We start from the raw sequence: 17,928 nt of genomic DNA, 5'->3' as shown, positions 1-17,928 counted from the left end.
CAACGTCCAGTTCCTGTTGATCAGCTCATCCATTCCTCTACATTATTACTAACTCAGAGACAGGCACATCGGCAGTGTTTTCACTGAGGCAACGAACCACCAGAATGTAATATCTACGAATCCTTCATGATTCCTTCATATGATGGTTCTGAAGCCCCTCAATAAGTTTCATTTACATCCAGTCAGCAGAAGATGACACTGAGTTTGAAAAGCAAATATTTCTAGAGGGGTAGCAATGTCACCAGGTATGTTTAATCAGGTCCTTGACAGTAAACAGGACGGATGTGAAGAAATGAGTGACAGAAAGAAGAAGAAAAGGGGTTAGTAAGAAATGAGTTTATCACTGTTGGAGGTCTGCATCATTGTTTAATAACTCCCTGATGAAAGAAGCCTATCAGCAGGCCAGATTGTTAAGCGCTGGCATGTGCCCACTTGGCAGAAGCTTCCCCTACATCACCCCCCGTCTTCCTTCCTCCCTCTGTTCTCCCTCTGCTGTCCTCAGTTAATGTGCGGTCTTATGGTGTGTTATAAAGGCAGGGCAGTGGTGTAAGAAACCAAACACTAATTGCCTCTTTATCCAATGTTAGAGGCAATTATAACAAAGGAATCAATCTAAGGTGCTTCTGAAAAGAAGGAGGGAGAGTAAGCATCTAGTGTGGATGTGGTTGGTAGTGCTGTTGCCTTTATAACTACCGTGAAAGGCTGGATGTTTACTTTGGAGGCCACACAAGTTTGCGCAAAAAGAGTTGGTTTTTACATCATACCCACATTATATGTACTCTGGAAGTCATGCTGAAAAGATTTCCAAGAGCACTGTTTGCATTACTAGCTGGAATTCATCCTAAAATTCACTGTTCCACAGCTCTGTCAATGTCTACTTACTGACAGATACATTTATGTCCATGCATGGTCACTATCTGAGTTTACCGTGATGGAGGTTCACCAGAATGCAGAAGAACACCGTACAGCTGAGGATGTGTTAATGTTTCAAGTAGTAAGTCATAAACATTGAAATTCTGGCCAGATGAGGACGCTACATGGAAAGTCAGAATCATCAACGTGATAACAAATCATCCTGAAGGCATCATGTATGTTATAACATTTTATGGCAATCTATTAAGTAGTTGTGGAGATATTTCAGTCTGGTCTAATTTGGTGGAGCAACTGCTGCCAGGGGTACACTTTAGTAAAAGTCACTCACAGGGCCACGTAAGGTTTAAAATCAGTCTATGCACCAATTTACAAGCATGCACGCTGTAGACTGTTATTCCAGATCTTAAAAACATGGTAACATGTATCATGTATTGGGCTGCACAGGGACTCGGGGGTTAGAACTGTCGCCTTGCAGCTAGAAGATCCAGATCCACTTCGCGTCCCGGTGAGGACACCCGGGATCTTTCTGCGTGGAGTCTCCATGTTCTCCTCGTGCAGCGTGGGTTCTCTCCGGGTTCTCCGGCTTCCTCCCACACAGTCCAAAAACATGTTGAGGTTAATTGGTGATTCTAAATTGTCCGTAGGTGTGAATGTGAGTGTGCTTGGTTGTCTGTCTCTAAGTGTAGCCCTGCGATGGACTGGTGACCTGTCCAGGTGAACCTGCCTTCACCCTGAGTCAGCTGGGATAGACTCCAGTGAGCCAAGTGAGGATTGAGTGGTGTGTAGATAATGGATGGATGGATGGATCAGATTAACCTAATGTGGTCAAAAATTAATTCAGGGTTTAAAAAATCAGACTCATGGATCTATCCCACCATCATAGCAAAGTAACTTATCAGTGGGCTTGGTTTAAATCATAAACTGAAAGAATAAACTAATTCTTGATCATTTTTAAAAATAGTGTCAAAAACACTCTTTTTCTCTCACTACTGATATAATCTGAATAATCTGTCCAGTCCTCTTATTTTCTGTCATCACCTCAGTGTAGTGGAGGTAAGCAGCACAGTTTAAACACCGATCACATCCTCTGCAGAGGGACAGGAGTCCATCCAGATAACACTGGAAATGAGAAAAGACTGTATACTTGTGGTGATCTGACCCTTTAAGAGTTTTGATTAGCACATGAGGTGGCCCAAAACCAACTAAACCAGAACAAGAATTAAGAAAATACATTTCTTTCCAAGATGCCAGCAACGATGCAGTAGCTTCAGAAACCACTTCAGAAATCTCGACCTGCAGCCTGGAGATATGCAGTCATGGATTCTATGGACATTTGGAAAGTACTTTGAAAAACCAAACATACATCATTCTTTAGGAAACCCCCTCATTTTGAAATGGAGGATGGCTAATTATCCCGGAAAACCGTGTAATTGCAGCGTTTATGTACTTAACTTATGCCAGGCTTGGCCAAAAGTAGAGAACATCTTACCCAACATTTGCTTGGACATTCCTCCCCATCATGAATCCTCATCTCATGGGCTCCAGTGTGCTCTGTTATCTGTTCCGCTCTTTTAAACTAATCTCTGATTTTCACTTTTACCTTCAGCTCTTCTTGATTTCTGGCCTCTCTTCCTTTGCTTTTTCTATTTTCTTTCAACCCAAGCTGGATGTTATATTCATTACTATTGATTTGTATGTGCACCCAAAGAGCTCAGGTTGGACAATGGTGATTGGATTTCCAGGCAGGTGTTGTGCCTAAACACGCTGGAAAGGTTTTGACCATTTGACCCTGCGGGTCTTGTTAGGGTCGTTGCTGTTTTTTAACCTCTTATTGAGCACAGTAGAGCAACAACAGGGCGCTTGTTTGATGCATAACGTGTTCAAGTCAAAGCAGTCAGGTTAGCCGTCTTGCCCAACTTCATTCATGCACTTTTTAATTTATTGATGTTCTTATCTGAGTGAACTGGTGGGGCCTGAGTTAATTAATAAGACAGTGGATACAGACGGTTGCAGTGATCAGATCTGTGACCTTCTGGTTGTAAGATGTTCCTCATACCCTTTATGATATCCTGATGCTAATTCAGAGAGGCATTTAAAGGAAATGATCTTGCACTCAATTGGGGCATTTCTTTAAATTATATGCCGCTATACTGCCTAATTAGATGGCACTGAAAGGAAAAAAAAAAAAAGTCTTGTGTGTCCTTTGCAGCCAGTATTAAGACAGTAAAACGTGCAGTTGGGTTCCAGCATGTTTCATTATAGAAGTTGGCAAAATACCTGCATTCAGGGGACTGATGTTAGTTGGCACTGATCACTGCTTTTGCTTCGTAAATGACCGCTGTCAACAGTAACAGAGTATATTAGCTGCATCTAATTAAAATGCATTCTTTATGTCACTTCACAACGAGCCAAAGTGAAATTTCGAGCTGCTTCCTGGTTAATGTGCTCTCTGCAAGCTACTGAATGTACTCCTACACACAGAGCTTTGGATACACAGAGAAACACGGATCTCTGCAGCACTATTGTAATGCGAGCGGACTGTGTTTTCCAGTTCAATAGCATCAACAGAGCAGCCAGTCGTCTCTAATTAAACAGTCTCCTGTCACTAACTGTGTCACACCTAGAGCTGCCACAATTAGTCCAATTATTCATGACTTGATGGACACGAACCTAATAAGTAGAAATGAACTGTTTTGATATGTTTTGTACCAAAAAAAGGGCAAAATTTCACTGGTTTTAACTTCTTACACTTTAATATTTTCTGTTTCCTGACAATAAATGAATGAATCAATCTAAATACTTAACCTATGTCTGCAAACACTGATCACTTTGTCTTTTGTAATAAACTGAATATTTGTTTTGTCTATAAAATGTCGGAAATTGTGGAAAACATGTCTTAACCCTCTAAAATATTCAATTTGCTGACAGACAGTTAACAAAAGCAGCAAACTGTCGTATCTGAGAAGCTGAAACAAGCGCACATCTGTCAGTCTTTCACTGTTTGCTTGACAAATGACTGGCAGAAACAATTAAATATCAAAATAGTATTATTTTTGACTTGTTGATGACTAACTCAGTATTTCTGTTCTAAAATAATGACAGATTGATCGATAAAACCAAACATGAGTGAAGCCCGAGTCACATCACTGAAAGTCTCCCAGTTAAACCTTCCTTCGTACCATGTCGACACGTTTCACTTTCTTATACGAAAATTCTGAATCTTGCACGACAATATGTGGAGAAAGTAGCTCCTGAGGCTGGATTCAAATTCAGTAGTTGCTGACATATCCATAGGAGGAGTTAATTTAATGTTTTTAAAGTTATGAATGTAGCTGGAGAACTCTGTGGAGGTGGACATTTGCATACAGTACCCAGCCTACGAAGCTTCCTCCTGATAATGGACAAAACACCAAACCTGTGTGAATTACTGAAGGCTTGTGGGCAGTGATTCGTAGGTTTGTGACGAGACTAACTGAGCTCAATCTACTGCAAAACCAAAGAGATTAGCAACAATGCTGTAGTTGTGACACTTGTAAATCTCCGTTTCCAACACCACTGGACCCATTAGCACACCATATTATCAACTCCTATACTGCTATGACATAATTGCTTATTATGGGCTCAGTCTCCTTCAGTTATTACCTAATGGGTACAGTTCTGTACTCCGATAGCAGTATACTGTATTTTTAGAGCTAATATAAGACATGACAGGACAGCATTTAGTTGCACCCCAACACCACATAGGCCAAGACCTCCTGTCTTCTTTCTTCAGATCGTATTTGCTTCTCAACACTGACACTTCTTCGTCTTCACTTCTTTCTTGCTTTGCCCGTGTTGAAAAGCAGCAGAATCAGAGCTTGTATTTGTAGACCCGCCCACGTCACAGTGCATCCTTGCTGATTAGCCACAGCCCTCATCTGGCAAAGACACCCGGCAAGGCAATTTGTCCTGACCTCAGGCCTGCAGCCATGTTTGCCCAGCCACAGTGTGTGTTGGCATGTTCGGCTGAGCACCATATGTGACAGGATGCTTGTATTGGTGGCTGCAACGAACTCGTCAGCCATCTCTGGCCACTATTTATAAGGCAACCCTGTCATTTGGACTCAAGCAGGGAATCATTGGCATCGAGGGGGTGGAGGGATGAAGGCAGTTTGTCCTGTTTCCGTTCACTCATCCCACTCTGGTTTTTTTCCACTCTGGAAAAACATGGACAGCAGCCACCTTTTTAACAGCCGGTCCAACCTAAGGCCTAGGGATCAGAGTGGTCCAAAGTGGCAGCTTTGGTGTTGACTTTTATGTCCAAGTTTACTCCTCTCTTGAGGCATTATAGGAGTGCCAAAGCGAGATTCATAGTACTAATGGTACTGTTCCACCAGCAGCGGCTTTGTTTTAAATACTAATATACCTCAGAGAGCTTGGGCAGTTTGGCTACATGTGCTTTTGCTGCTTAAGTGTAGCCCCCTTGTGTATTGGAAATGACTAGTTCAATATGTTCTCTGTCCCCCTGAAGTGCGTCAAAGCTGTAAGAATCGCTGTAAAGCTTCTACGCGCACTGATTTTCCAATGAAACGTGAATAAGGATGGCATTATCACCTGTCAGTCTCAGTGATGCTGTGGCTCATAGTGTGGTTTTCACAGCTCTGCATATTGGAATAGTTGAACTTCTCACTCTTTTATAGTGCTGGAAACACCTGCCACATCAAGAGCAGACTTTTCCCGTCAATTTGTAAGCTGTTGGTATGAAACCTGGCCAGCAAGGTATTACAAACACATGTTAAATGTGTGTTTTATAGCAATTTATTTTTAGGTCTTTAAATTGTGAAACATGGGAACAACACAACACATTTTAAGGTGTACTGTACAGAGGTTAAGACCTACGATATAAAATACAACTGCTTAGCTTAACCCAGGCTTTGAGATTTGCATAACAGAGATGCGATTGGTCGAGTAGCAACAAAAAATAGACATTTTTGTTAAACAAAGTTACTCTGTGTTTCTTTCTACACCTTAAACAGTTTGCAGCTGCATTAAAAAATAAATCAGGACCCTCATTAAACCCACTGACAAGTTATTTAACCATAGGAGCAGCGATTGGTCAGACGGATTGAGAGGCGGGCCCTCTCTGCCCGCCCACATTTACCACCTTCTGCTCGCTTCGTCTGTATGGTCGCTGCCGACTGTCAATCAAGCCAGCCACGCCCCTTGCCCCGCAAAATGTTGGTGATTTTTTAAAAATTCAGTATTGATTTATTTTCAGATTGGCCACCTGATCTCTGGATTTGACCATGAAAACTAATAAGAAAATAATCCTGAGCTGTAGGAATGCAGTATTTCGTGATCTGTGATCACTTCTTTTCCAATTCCAGTCTATGGGAGCCAGGGCTTTGTGGAGCCAGCAGCTAGTGGACGTAGTGATATTGCAGGTTTTTGACACTTCTGGGTTGGCTTCATTTTTCAGGGCCGGTTGCTACGTCCATCTTTTATACAGTCTATGTTTTTATCAGGGAAACATGACACCACATTGTTTTACTAATGGCAGCCAATATGTCAGTTATCTGTTCATCTTTAAAATGATACGGGCACCTGGAAGTCAGTAATTGTACCCTTTACTGTTTGTTACACCAAAGTGTAATTTGTACATGTGCACACGGAGGGAGGTACAATCACACTTTAATCAGGGAATTCTTAAATATTACTGTAAATATGATGCTCCACTGCAAGTATTTGACCTGCTACGTACTTTGTGACTCTAGGACCTCGGTTTGACGGAGGACTAGTGTGCTTTTGTTGTCAGAATTGAGCAACGTTCTTTCTGTTACATGTGTGTGAGAAGTTACCAGCACAGAATAACTGTTACACCATTGTTGTGTTCCATGTTCAATATGTCAGAAATCCCCCCAAAAAGGTTTGGTTCATACAACGTTACAACAGAGTTTCTCTGCCTCTCCTTGTCGCCATGGAGTTGGTCCGGACAGTAAAGGCTCGTTAGCAGCTGCAAGCCATGCTGGAATGATGACAACAAAACCTGAGGTCTGCAGATCTGGAACGTTAACATAGCTGCTTTGCCAAGAACCTAATTGAAGAGTTGGTTCTACGACATTGGCAACTAAATACTTAGAGTAACTTTTCAGACTGAGAAAAAGAGCTTTTCATAGAAGTGTCAATACGCTTATGAGAGAGAAAAGGAAAGAGATCAGCAGCTAAATAATAAGAATAAATCAATGCATCCAAAACACTGGTATCCTTAACTGTGATGGCTTTCTGTGCTTGATTGAAACAAGCTGCAGGGGTATCATGGTCTCCCCAAGGTGTGCTCCCAGGTACCGAAATGTGGCACCAACTGTAGCAGGGTGATTCAGTCAGTACCCCAACCCTAATGCCAGCGTTGGGTCTTCATGTCCAAGTGGATAGAACGCATATATACAATATTATTACGACACAAATTGAAGTGGAAGAGGTTTTCATCAAAGATTGCTTGCATGTATATTGTGGTGCTGTAGGGTTAATGATTTCCATGCCTCATGTAGCTCAGTTGGTGGTCGAGCTTAATTATCTTTCCATTCCTCCCGTAAGGAAAAAAAACATGCAATCATGACACAGTCAGGCACATCTACCACATGGCACAGGGGAGCTGTATGTGGCCAGTCTCTGATCAGTCCCGCTGTAGGCCTCGGTTTTTGCAGCTCATTAATACAAAACTGTTGACAGAAGAGAAATCTGAGGCCACCTGGCAATGCATTATCTCCCAACTCCCTTCCCCTAATTTACTATCTGTCTCTCTCTGTCCGTTGTTCTGCCTTTTTATTCGTAACATCTGCTAACGTAACCTTGAGATGCACGTGGAATGCAACAGGTTTTGCATTGAAGTCGTTTTTCACACCTGGCAGAAAGGAACTCTGAGTCATGAGATGGTAATGAGGAAAAGAAACTGTGTGTGTTTAAGATAGGAAGAGAGAGAGAGAGCGAGCTTGATGCCGTATAGCCTTAAGGTAAGCGTTTTGTAACTCTGAAGCTCGCTGTGAGACACAATGATGTAATTGCTACAAGTGAGTAATTTACAATGAGCATGACTTCATCTCTATCTTTGTGGATTGGTTTGTCAGAGTTGGCTGGTACCTGATGGCACAGAGGAAGAAAAAATAGCCTACTGCTGTTGGTTATGTGCCAAAACTACTGAGAGTGTACACAACTCTTTTTGTCTTTAGTTGAAATACAATGAGAGAATGGTTCCTGATGGTTATCTGGGAGACTTGTTTAATGAGGATGTTAAAAAAAACTGTTTGTGCTTTTCTTGATAAGAAAATGGGTTGTGAGTAGACAATGGAATGAATGTAGTGCTGACATTTTTAATTAGCTGCAGACTGGGATAAATACAACTACTAAACAAAGGAAATAATCTTGTGATGATGGTTTGGGAGAGCATCCCGTTACCGGAGGACCACATGTACAGACCCTGTGTCATGTCTGCTCCTTTCAGAGGAATACAGGATCAAGACTAGCCTTAAGCTCACCACAAACTCTGGGGCTGATGGACATTTCGAGCAGTATTTTTATTCACATCAGTGCACAGGACTAGACAGGAAAATCAATACCGCCCTTATATCCATTTACTTAATATTAAGCTTCAGCCTGGGATAGCGTAGCTTAGCTTGGCATCAAGATCGGAAGCAAGAGAACAAAGCTGGACTGGCTCGGCTAAGGTGAAAAGGTGCAGACGGCTTTTGCCTGGCAGCCCTGTGAAGTCACCGTCCCCAGAGAAAAATAGTCCAATGTTAGTGTGGGCGATCTGGCCTAAAGATCATCTTTGGGGTAGAATCATAATCCACAGTCAGAATTACAATTCTCCCCACCGATGTAGTTGAGGTCATGTGATCACATGATTGGTTGTCCATACGGATGCCAGGATACAAAGGCTGTCACTTCAACTCAATGTGAAAGGCCCAGCTCACAATTCTCTAAATCTTGCAGAGATGTTATTCTGAAAGTTCTGACTGGAAGTGGTGGTCAGTGTCTCTGCCACTTTAACACTTCTTTCCGGCTGTTGGCTTGCTCACTGTCCGCCATGCTGTCTTTAGTTTACAGAATAAACTGCTGGGTTGTCTCTCCAGTTAGTCTGCCGTCCCGTGGACTGACTCATCCTCCGCCATATTTGAATGCAGGTGTTGACAGTAATCATCCATCTCATTAGGGGAGGACTTTATGGCATCCTTGTTCTGGTTTTCCATCTCAGCAAGCTTGAGGTAGAGGCACCTAAACCAGTTCTGCTGCAGATTCTGGTTGTAGTAGACCTCTGGCTTGCAGAACAAAAACCATCATTACCAGCTGTAATCCAATCCAAGTTGGTAGATTTGGAGTCCTTAATGACACCGAGGACGCAGGTGAACAAACTTAAACTGGGATGGACGGTGCTAGCTGGTTAGCAGCAACTGAATATTTGAAATAAAATACTTTAGTATAACACCCGTAGTGACGTGATCTCTATGATTCCTCTGAGAAGAAGCTCATACGCCAAATTAAGATTGTGCACGATAAAGAATCATCAAATAGTCCACCAAACCCCCGCCCCCCTATGAAACAACACATGGTCAGCATGCACTTGGGTTTTTGAATGTGCTGAATAAACAAGACATTTAGCTTCAGTTTGTAAGCTCTAAAGTGATTGCGCATTTTTTCTCAACTGTCTTGCTAGCTCTTCAATCTTTATGCAAAGCTGAAAAGTCCTTTGCCTGTAGCTTCCTGTTTAGCATACAGTTATAACGGTGGTATTGATGTGTTCTAGCTCTTGGCAGAGACTGAATAAAGCTTATTTGCAAAATGATGAACTGTTCTGTTTAAGTCCTAACCCTTATGATTTCCACAAAATCACACTTTTTTTTTGGATACTATTTGTAGTCAGCATGTTTTTTTCAGCAGTGGCCATTCAGTGTGTCTACATTCAGTAACTGTCTGTCTGTATAGCAGTTTTCATTGTGCTGGAGGAATCTGCTCTTCCTTCACTAGGATCAGCTTTACATGCAGGAGGATTCTCTGATGAGATGTAATCCAGTGTTGTCTCAGTGTTATCAGTCCCGCTGCTTCATTCTCACTGTTGTTTCAGAGCTGTAATGAGATAATGCTAACCAAACATTTCCTACTGCTGCATCATAATAAAAGCATTTTTGGGGGGAAACACGGGACATGACAGATGTCTCTGTAACAGACGCTAACTATGACCCTTGATAATTCACATTGCATTTGAAAGCAGTGTTTGCTGCCCTCACGATGCTGGTGCATCAAATATTGGTGATAAATACTGGTGATTACAGTTTACATCCCCCCTCGGCTGATGCTGCTGAACTCCAGAGTTCAGTGTCCCAGCTGCAAACATCACACCCTCAGTCTCTGATGGTCATCTCAGGAGACTTTAATCATACATCGCTCTCTACCCAACTGGAGACGGTGGAGCCTTGGACCTGCTCTGTGCCGACACCAGGATGGAAATCACTTAGTTATTGTTATTTTCTTGTACATTCTATATTTTTGGATGCTGCTGTGGCGTGTAAATTTCCCCCAATGGATGATCAATAAAAAAGCTATTCTGTTCTATTCTATTCCATCCATCCATCCATCCATTATCTATACACTGCTTAATCCTCACTAGGGTCATGGGGGGCTGGAGTCTATCCCAGCTGACTCAGGGTGAAGGCAGGTTCACCTGGACAGGTAACCAGTCTATCACAGGGCTACACTTAGAGACAGACAACCAAGCACACTCACATTCACACCTACGGACAATTTAGAATCACCAATTAACCTCAACATGTTTTTGGACTGTGTGGGAGGAAGCCGGAGAACCCGGAGAGAACCACCCGGAGAGAACCCACGCTGCACGGGGAGAACATGCAAACTCCACGCAGAAAGATTCCGGTGCCCCCACCGGGACACAAACCGGCAATCTTCTTGCTGCGAGGCAACAGTGCTACCAACTGCACCACCTTGCAGCCCCTATTCTATTCTATGAAACCGCACCCAGTGAGTGTCACTAAATCTGCTAGGATAGAAATCTTACAAATCAAGGGTCCTTTGAAACATGTCACAAGGTGAACATGTGGTCATCTGCTAGCAGGATGTTCTTCCAAACCATGGACTCATCACCACACTTTGACCTCAGTCCAGCTTGAGTACATGCTCTCAGTTAGCACAGTTATTTGTGTGGCATGATGTATATCATTAAATGATAACATATGGGCCTAACTGAAAGAATTTATTTAGAACCGAACGGCAGAAAAATTATGTTTGAGATTAATAATTGTGATTAATAATGTCTAAACTGTGCATTTTCCTGAAGCATAATTATGATTTTCAGTTTAGGAAGAACCCTGCAGCCACACTGCTGCTCCCCGATGGAAAAAAAATCTTCTCGTGCAGACTGGAGCTCCAGCGTAGAGGATGACATCACAGCGGCAGCAGCAGAGCTTGTTCCGCCGTCATGCTCCAGACATGTCATGGGATTATGAGGAATGTGAATCACTTAGCGATGATATTGTGTGCCAGTGCTCCAGCAGCAAGCATTAATACCCTGTAATTGCATTAAGTGTGATTTGCATAACAAAAAACTGAAAGGATTAATTTTGAAATGCCACATTTCTTTATGGACTATTTTATATGCATTCATTACCCTGTACAGTCATTTTCACTTTATACTATTAGTGTTTGCAGCTGCAGTCACCCAGTTTCTATCCATGAGGCCTCGTGGGAAATTTACCTTAACCAGTGATGGAATTATTATATCATTATGGAGGATGTAACTTAATTTTTTTCTTCTTCACGTTAACAATAACATCTCTGTTAAAGCATATTGCACCAATTTGTGTCAAGTGTTTGGGGATTGATCTAAAGAAACCAGCAGTGCTATAGCTTGTATTTTACTTTCACAAACCTTTTCTCAGAGGAACATTTCTTTAAAAAAAAAAAAAAAAGAAAAAACTCCACCTAATTACGACTGTCACACTTGCACAGATTTGACAAATCCACAGGCTGTTCAAAACCTTTTATTCCCAAATTCATCTCGTCTCGCCTCATCAACACCAATTTAGAGAGCTTTCTATATTCCAGCTATACAACCACTACCAATTATTTCCCGAACATTCATACTAATCCAGAAGGGTGACACATCAGACGCAAACTTGATTCAGGCGTTCTTAGCTGCATTATTCTCTGACTGTTTTTCCCAAGGACGTTGTCGGTCCTTGGTGGGCTTTCCACTAAACACATTATTAATGTTCTCCACCACAGAGGAGCTTTTAATGGATTTCTCAGCACGTCTCTGTTTAGATTGAAGGCTTGTGTGTCGTTGGTAATGCACTGCAGGGAGCCTGGACACTGAAATCTAATCCACTGATCAAAGTGAAACATTTAGTTAGACACTTATAAGACATCATCTTTTAGCTGTGACCTGCAGTGTCTATATCTTTGACTCCCGGTGTTTGGTTTCAAGGCTTTTTATTGATTTCTGCCTTATCTGTGCTTTCTTATTAAGGTACAGTTTTAGATTTCTTCCATATACATTCCTTCTACTTTCTTTTAAACTTGGATTCCCTTACAAATGCACAGTTGGGATTGTCATCAAACCGTATCCACGCTTATGCGGCCAATGAAAATCCATACAGGCTTTGTGCCTTTTGGAGATTGGAGGCCCAACACACATACAAGGATCTGCTCGCTGTCTGCCTGCCAAGAGCCCTGACGGCTGCCCACTGCCTGCTAATAATGCCAGTCTATGTGTGAGCACATTTGTGTCTGTAAATGTAAATGTTTGAGGGAGTATAGGTGGGCAAGATCTGAGCAATTCTGGCAGCTTATCAGTGAAAGTGCATGTGCGAGAAGGCGAAGAAAATGTGAGCGTGAACGGACAGGTGTGCCCCGTCCTCCTGGAGGGATGAGAGGGCAGCACTCCAAAGTGTGATAACTCGCTCAGGGCTTTGACTTTGAACAAGGGCGCTCTCCTCTGACACCGAAGGAAGCTCATTCATCATCACACGTGCTCCACTACGGCAGACAGACAGAGATGAGCTGAGCAGGAACACATGCCATGCCTGCAGTGAGTAGATCTGCCTATTTGTGGAGCCGACATGTACATGTTGTCCCAGAGCTACTAACCCCCCACTGGAGAGCTGTCCTTAAAATGACACACATTTATCCACTCAACAAGAGGACAACTGACTGGAGAATTAGGCCAGACGCCGTCTCAGATGTCGGCGGAGGAATTGCTAAGTTTAGATGCAAATAAGATAATTGTTCTGTTCCTTGAATGTATCAGGAGCTGCTGGTTTTCTACCATTTTGGGACCAATTTGATGGTGGCTTTTGGGTTCTTTAGATGTAGTAACAGATTAGATTTAAGCAAGTTTTTTTTTTTAGCTCAAGAAGAGCCACCCTCTTTTGGAAAGAGAAGAGACCCCACATTTCCTAAGAAGCCATTAAAAAAACCCAGTCAAGCGTGGACAGTGAATTAAAGATGGGATGCAGGAAAACTGACAGACCACTTTCAATATCCCAATCTCCTCCTTTGGAAAGCAAATGGTTTTGGTCCCGCGTCTGCGAGGCTTGGAAAACATAGAGGAAAGCAACCGATTATTAAATCGGCCGGCTGAGACTCGGAGAACATTCTCTGATCCCGTCTCCCTCTGGAGATTGATGTGTGCAGACCGAGAGCTCTCTTACCATGCTGGCAAGATTTAGTGATTTTCTTTCTCTTTTTTTGGCAGTAAAAAACCTCTACAGTATGATTTTGCCCTTTATTATGCACACTACCGAGCCAATCACCAAGGCTGTAGGTTGCACTAATAAATGTCAGGGCTTGAAATGAGGTGTTGGACACACCTCTGTGCTGTTTGACGGTACGCAGGATAAAGGTCAGAACTAAAAGGCCAGGTCTGAGCGATTGAATCCAAATTTCAGCTGGGTAATTTTATATTTGGAAGCTATCTAGCAAAAACCAAATGCTATAGTGTTGGATGGGGCTGAACCTGTGCTCTGAATCTTTTCCGTCGCATCTCAAACACTGTCTGATGCTACCACAGTTCTTGGGAATGATGACAAGGGATGGAGGAGGGGAGAGTTTGGACCAAAAAGAATCAGGCAGAATCACCATGGTTACTGCCAATCTCCATAAACTATTTGTTTCTACCTCCAACTCTCTTCCTCACTGTCTCTTTTTTCCACCCTCGTGTCCGATTCTTTCTTCCAACGCTCGGTGGGTGTGACATCTGGAGCTCATCGAGCGTGACCGATGATTTACACCTTGACACGCTGCCGCTGACGGATTGTCGCATTACTGCCAGACGTGTCACGCAAGACGGACGGCGGCGGTGGCAGTTAACGGATAGGGTTTGGGTGTGGACAGGCGGGGAGTTGTCTTTCAGAGTGGACGGATATAACGCTGGCCGGGGGTGGAGGTTGTATCTGCACATCAGGTGCTGCTGCTTGGGCAAAAAGAATAGGAGGCTAAACTGTGAAAGAGACCTGTCATCTCCTCCACAGTGCGCTCCCAGTTCAGCACTGGTTAGGCTTTTCAATATCAGTGATTAGATTAGAGACCAGTGGGGGGGATGTCACACCGCAGGCAGGCAGAATTTGTTGATGATGCAGCCACCGGAGCATGTTGGAATAACCTGCTTAGATGGTGGCTCTAACCCTCTCCTTGTCACAGGGAGTTTTCATCAACAGCAGTCACCCAAAGGAGAGCCTTCTTTAAATGATCAATGTGCACAATCATTCATCTGCTTTAAAAGATTTAGTATTTTATGATGTGTAATCTAGGCTAGACCCATCCAATTAGAGCGTTAGGTGTGGGATTTGCTCCCGTGTAACGCTGGATCAAAGAGGCAAAGCCACCCAATTTCCTATCTGAGTTTGGGAAAATAATCACAGCCAAAATGCTCACAAACTGAATTAGAAACAGTCTCCTGCACTGGATCACAACACTATGCTAATTTGTCAGTGTTTATCCCAAGAAGGTCATTAAACTGAATAACTCAAATGCAAATTAGCCCCTGCTGAAAATTGCTGTTTTTTGGGGGGGAACTCCATTGATTACTGCACAGAAATGAGAATTTTCTCCTGACTTTCTCCACAGGGACGCTAAGTTTAGCAACGCAGCAGAAAGCTGTTAGGCCGGTAGATGCGCTGCTCTCGGTGTGGTCGGTAGGGCTGGTGTTTACTACCACAGAACCTTTCACTTGAAGGACGCTTACTGTCGTCAGCACGCCGCCCTGCTGCCCTCGTTTCTCCTAAAAATCACAGGACGCTGCAGGCAGCTTCGACCTCTGACCCCTGAACACACGGCTGCTATCACACAGTTGGAAGTTCATCTCTGATGCGCCCATGAGGTCACCCCCTGCCAGGTCAGAGGTCGTTAATCACATGTGTGAAGTGGGAGGGTAAAGAACACCGCCACCCTCCCTCCGTGCAGGATCATCGGATGGACTCCTGCTGGGAGTGGAGCTGGAATTAGCATTGATCTGCCTCGCTGATGTGCTCGCATGTATTTATGGACATGGGTGTAGTTCGTACTCGTGGTCTCAGCATGGCCTGATGAACTGGACTGGGAGGGGGAATAAGGTTAGAAGGCAAATGGAGGACAGATAATGAGCGACATGTTGCTCTCTGACCAGCAGCACCAGACTTTATTACTGCTGGGCAGCCTTTTGCTTGTCTCTTATTTAGCATTAGTTATGGTTTGCTAATCAGTGCAGCAGAGAATTGTGGGCGCTTTTAGCTCTGGTAATAAAATAAATGGACCTTGTTTGCCACTGTTTGGGAGTAGCTGTTTCAAAAATGGAAGATCCAGAAACAGGCCATAAAGATTCAAAGTCTCTCCAGCTGTTGATTCAATCCCTAAAAAACTCAACTCTGTGTGTCAGAGTCACACAACTACAAGGTTTTTCCTTCCTGTCTCACAGGTTAAACTCTCTCATTTAACTTCTAAACTCTAGTATAAATGTAATGTTGCATTAGCGACAAGGGCTGCAAGGTGGCTCGCAGCTAGAAGGTCTCTGGTTTGGGGTTATTTTTTCAGGTTAATTGTTGATTCTAAATTGTCCGTAGGTGTGAATGTGAGTGTGCTTGGTTGTCTGTCTCTAAGTGTAGCCCTGCGATAGCCCTGGCGACCTGTCCAGGGTGTCCCCTGCCTTCACCCTGAGTGGGCTGGGATAGACTCCAGCCCCCCGTGACCCTAATGAGGATTAAGCGGTGTATAGATAATGGATGGATGGATGGATGGACAACCCCTCGGACATTCACTATACGTCTGTGTAGCAACATTTTATGCATCTATGCATCACTACTTAGAAAAACAGAGAAACAAAAGCACCTTAGCACAACACGACTGCATCCATCTTCCTGCATCTTACCATCAGGACCTTCTTAGCTGCCCTAAGCCCCTGTGTGAGTCTAACTCATTGTAACCACAGATTAACCCCCTAAAACATACAGTATAGCCGCAAATGCACAACAGCATGTTGTATCTCAGATGACAAGTTTATCAGGCTACAGGTATGAACATACTGATAATAACAAAATAATACAGTAAATGAGAATGTGGCTTGGTTTCTTCTGTTTGCTCCATATGAAACCCTGCATGTCTGACTCTCTGTTTTTGAGACTGTCATCTGTACTACAGCCATAATTATTTCACTCATTGTGTCTTAGCATATAGCAAACACCATACATGTTAACAAGGTAAAACAACTTGGTTTTCACCAGATGAGGTCTTTAAAAGTGAAATACATTGAAAGGTTAAGAGTGTTGGGAGGATAGATGAGCCTTATTTTAACAGTTTCTACCATAAATGAGCGCTCTGAGCTGGAGGATTTTATCAGCTGCACTTCCTCCCTCCTGCCTTGTGCTAAAAACTGATGTCCTGCTAGCTCAGTGTGAGATTGGATTCCTCCCCAAACATCCAGCTCAGATAAGACTGAGGTCCTGAGACGCTTCCCTCGCCAGATAGACTTTGGTTTGTTCACGGCTGAAGAAATGCGGGATGCTAAAGAAAGAAGATAAGAAGTGAGAGTGGCCTTGCTTTAACATGTTTGTAAGATTTCACTGGGCAGTAACTGAACTCTTCAAAATGACAAATAAAAAAAAAAGGTGAGGGCCATCTCCTTATCTGACTCACACTTATATTGTTTGTTGCTGATTGATGTCCATTTGCGCCCAACAAGGCTCCTGCATGGACAACAAAAGCACTGGCTGTTTGACAAGCCTCCCGGGTTTTTCTTGTGATTAAACGCACTCTGAACTCTTGATTGTTCGATAAGGCTGCACAGTCCCATCTTGGCTCGTCCGGCGCTGCATGTGCCGTCGAGGCTTGGCTCCGGCCCACGCGGTATTTTTGGTAGGAGTCCTCTTCAGATCACTGTGAGCCGGGCTGGAGTCTTGCCAGAGAGTGTCAATACTACGCTGGCGCTTTCATAGATTGGTCTCATTGCACTGGAACTCTCTGGAAAACTGTTGATTACAGTAGCGCTGCAGTCATCACACCGCAAACATCTGTGCACAGATGACTGTCAAAATGTGAAATTAGTGGGAGCAGCGGAAAAAAGAGGCTAAAGTCTGTCAAATAGGCTCTCCAAGTTAGGCTCATTTCTCTGTGTGTGCATGAAGGTTTAAACAGATTATGCAGGAGCCCAGGGCGAGACAAAGTGTTTGTGGATGAGCACAGACTTTTTGGAGATTACATTTACATTTTATGCATGAAGCGGTGGCTTATACTCGCTGGGCTTATTTGAGTGATGAGGCTTCGGTATCTCTCTCAAGGCTTTTGGCAGTGGCTGTTCGGGAAGCAAACATGGGCTAATATTGGACACAAAACCAGTATCTTTAGATGACTCTCTGGATTTATCTCCAATAGAACTGCTTGTTGTGGTTGATGAAGAAAGTAGGAAGTTTGCACCCCGTCTCTGTGTTGATTGTCCAGCCGAGGTATGACCAAGATGAATGCCGTGATCTGAAACGTGTTGCTGTCATAATAAAGTTTGAGTTTTGACCTCTTTAGACCATTTCTTTAATCTGAGCA

The sequence above is a fragment of the Stegastes partitus genome, unplaced genomic scaffold (assembly GCF_000690725.1).
Source record: "Stegastes partitus isolate 25-593 unplaced genomic scaffold, Stegastes_partitus-1.0.2 Scaffold236, whole genome shotgun sequence".
NCBI lineage: Eukaryota > Metazoa > Chordata > Actinopteri > Pomacentridae > Stegastes > Stegastes partitus.
The sequence above is the reverse complement of the archived record's forward strand: the minus strand, read 5'-3'. Positions refer to the sequence as shown.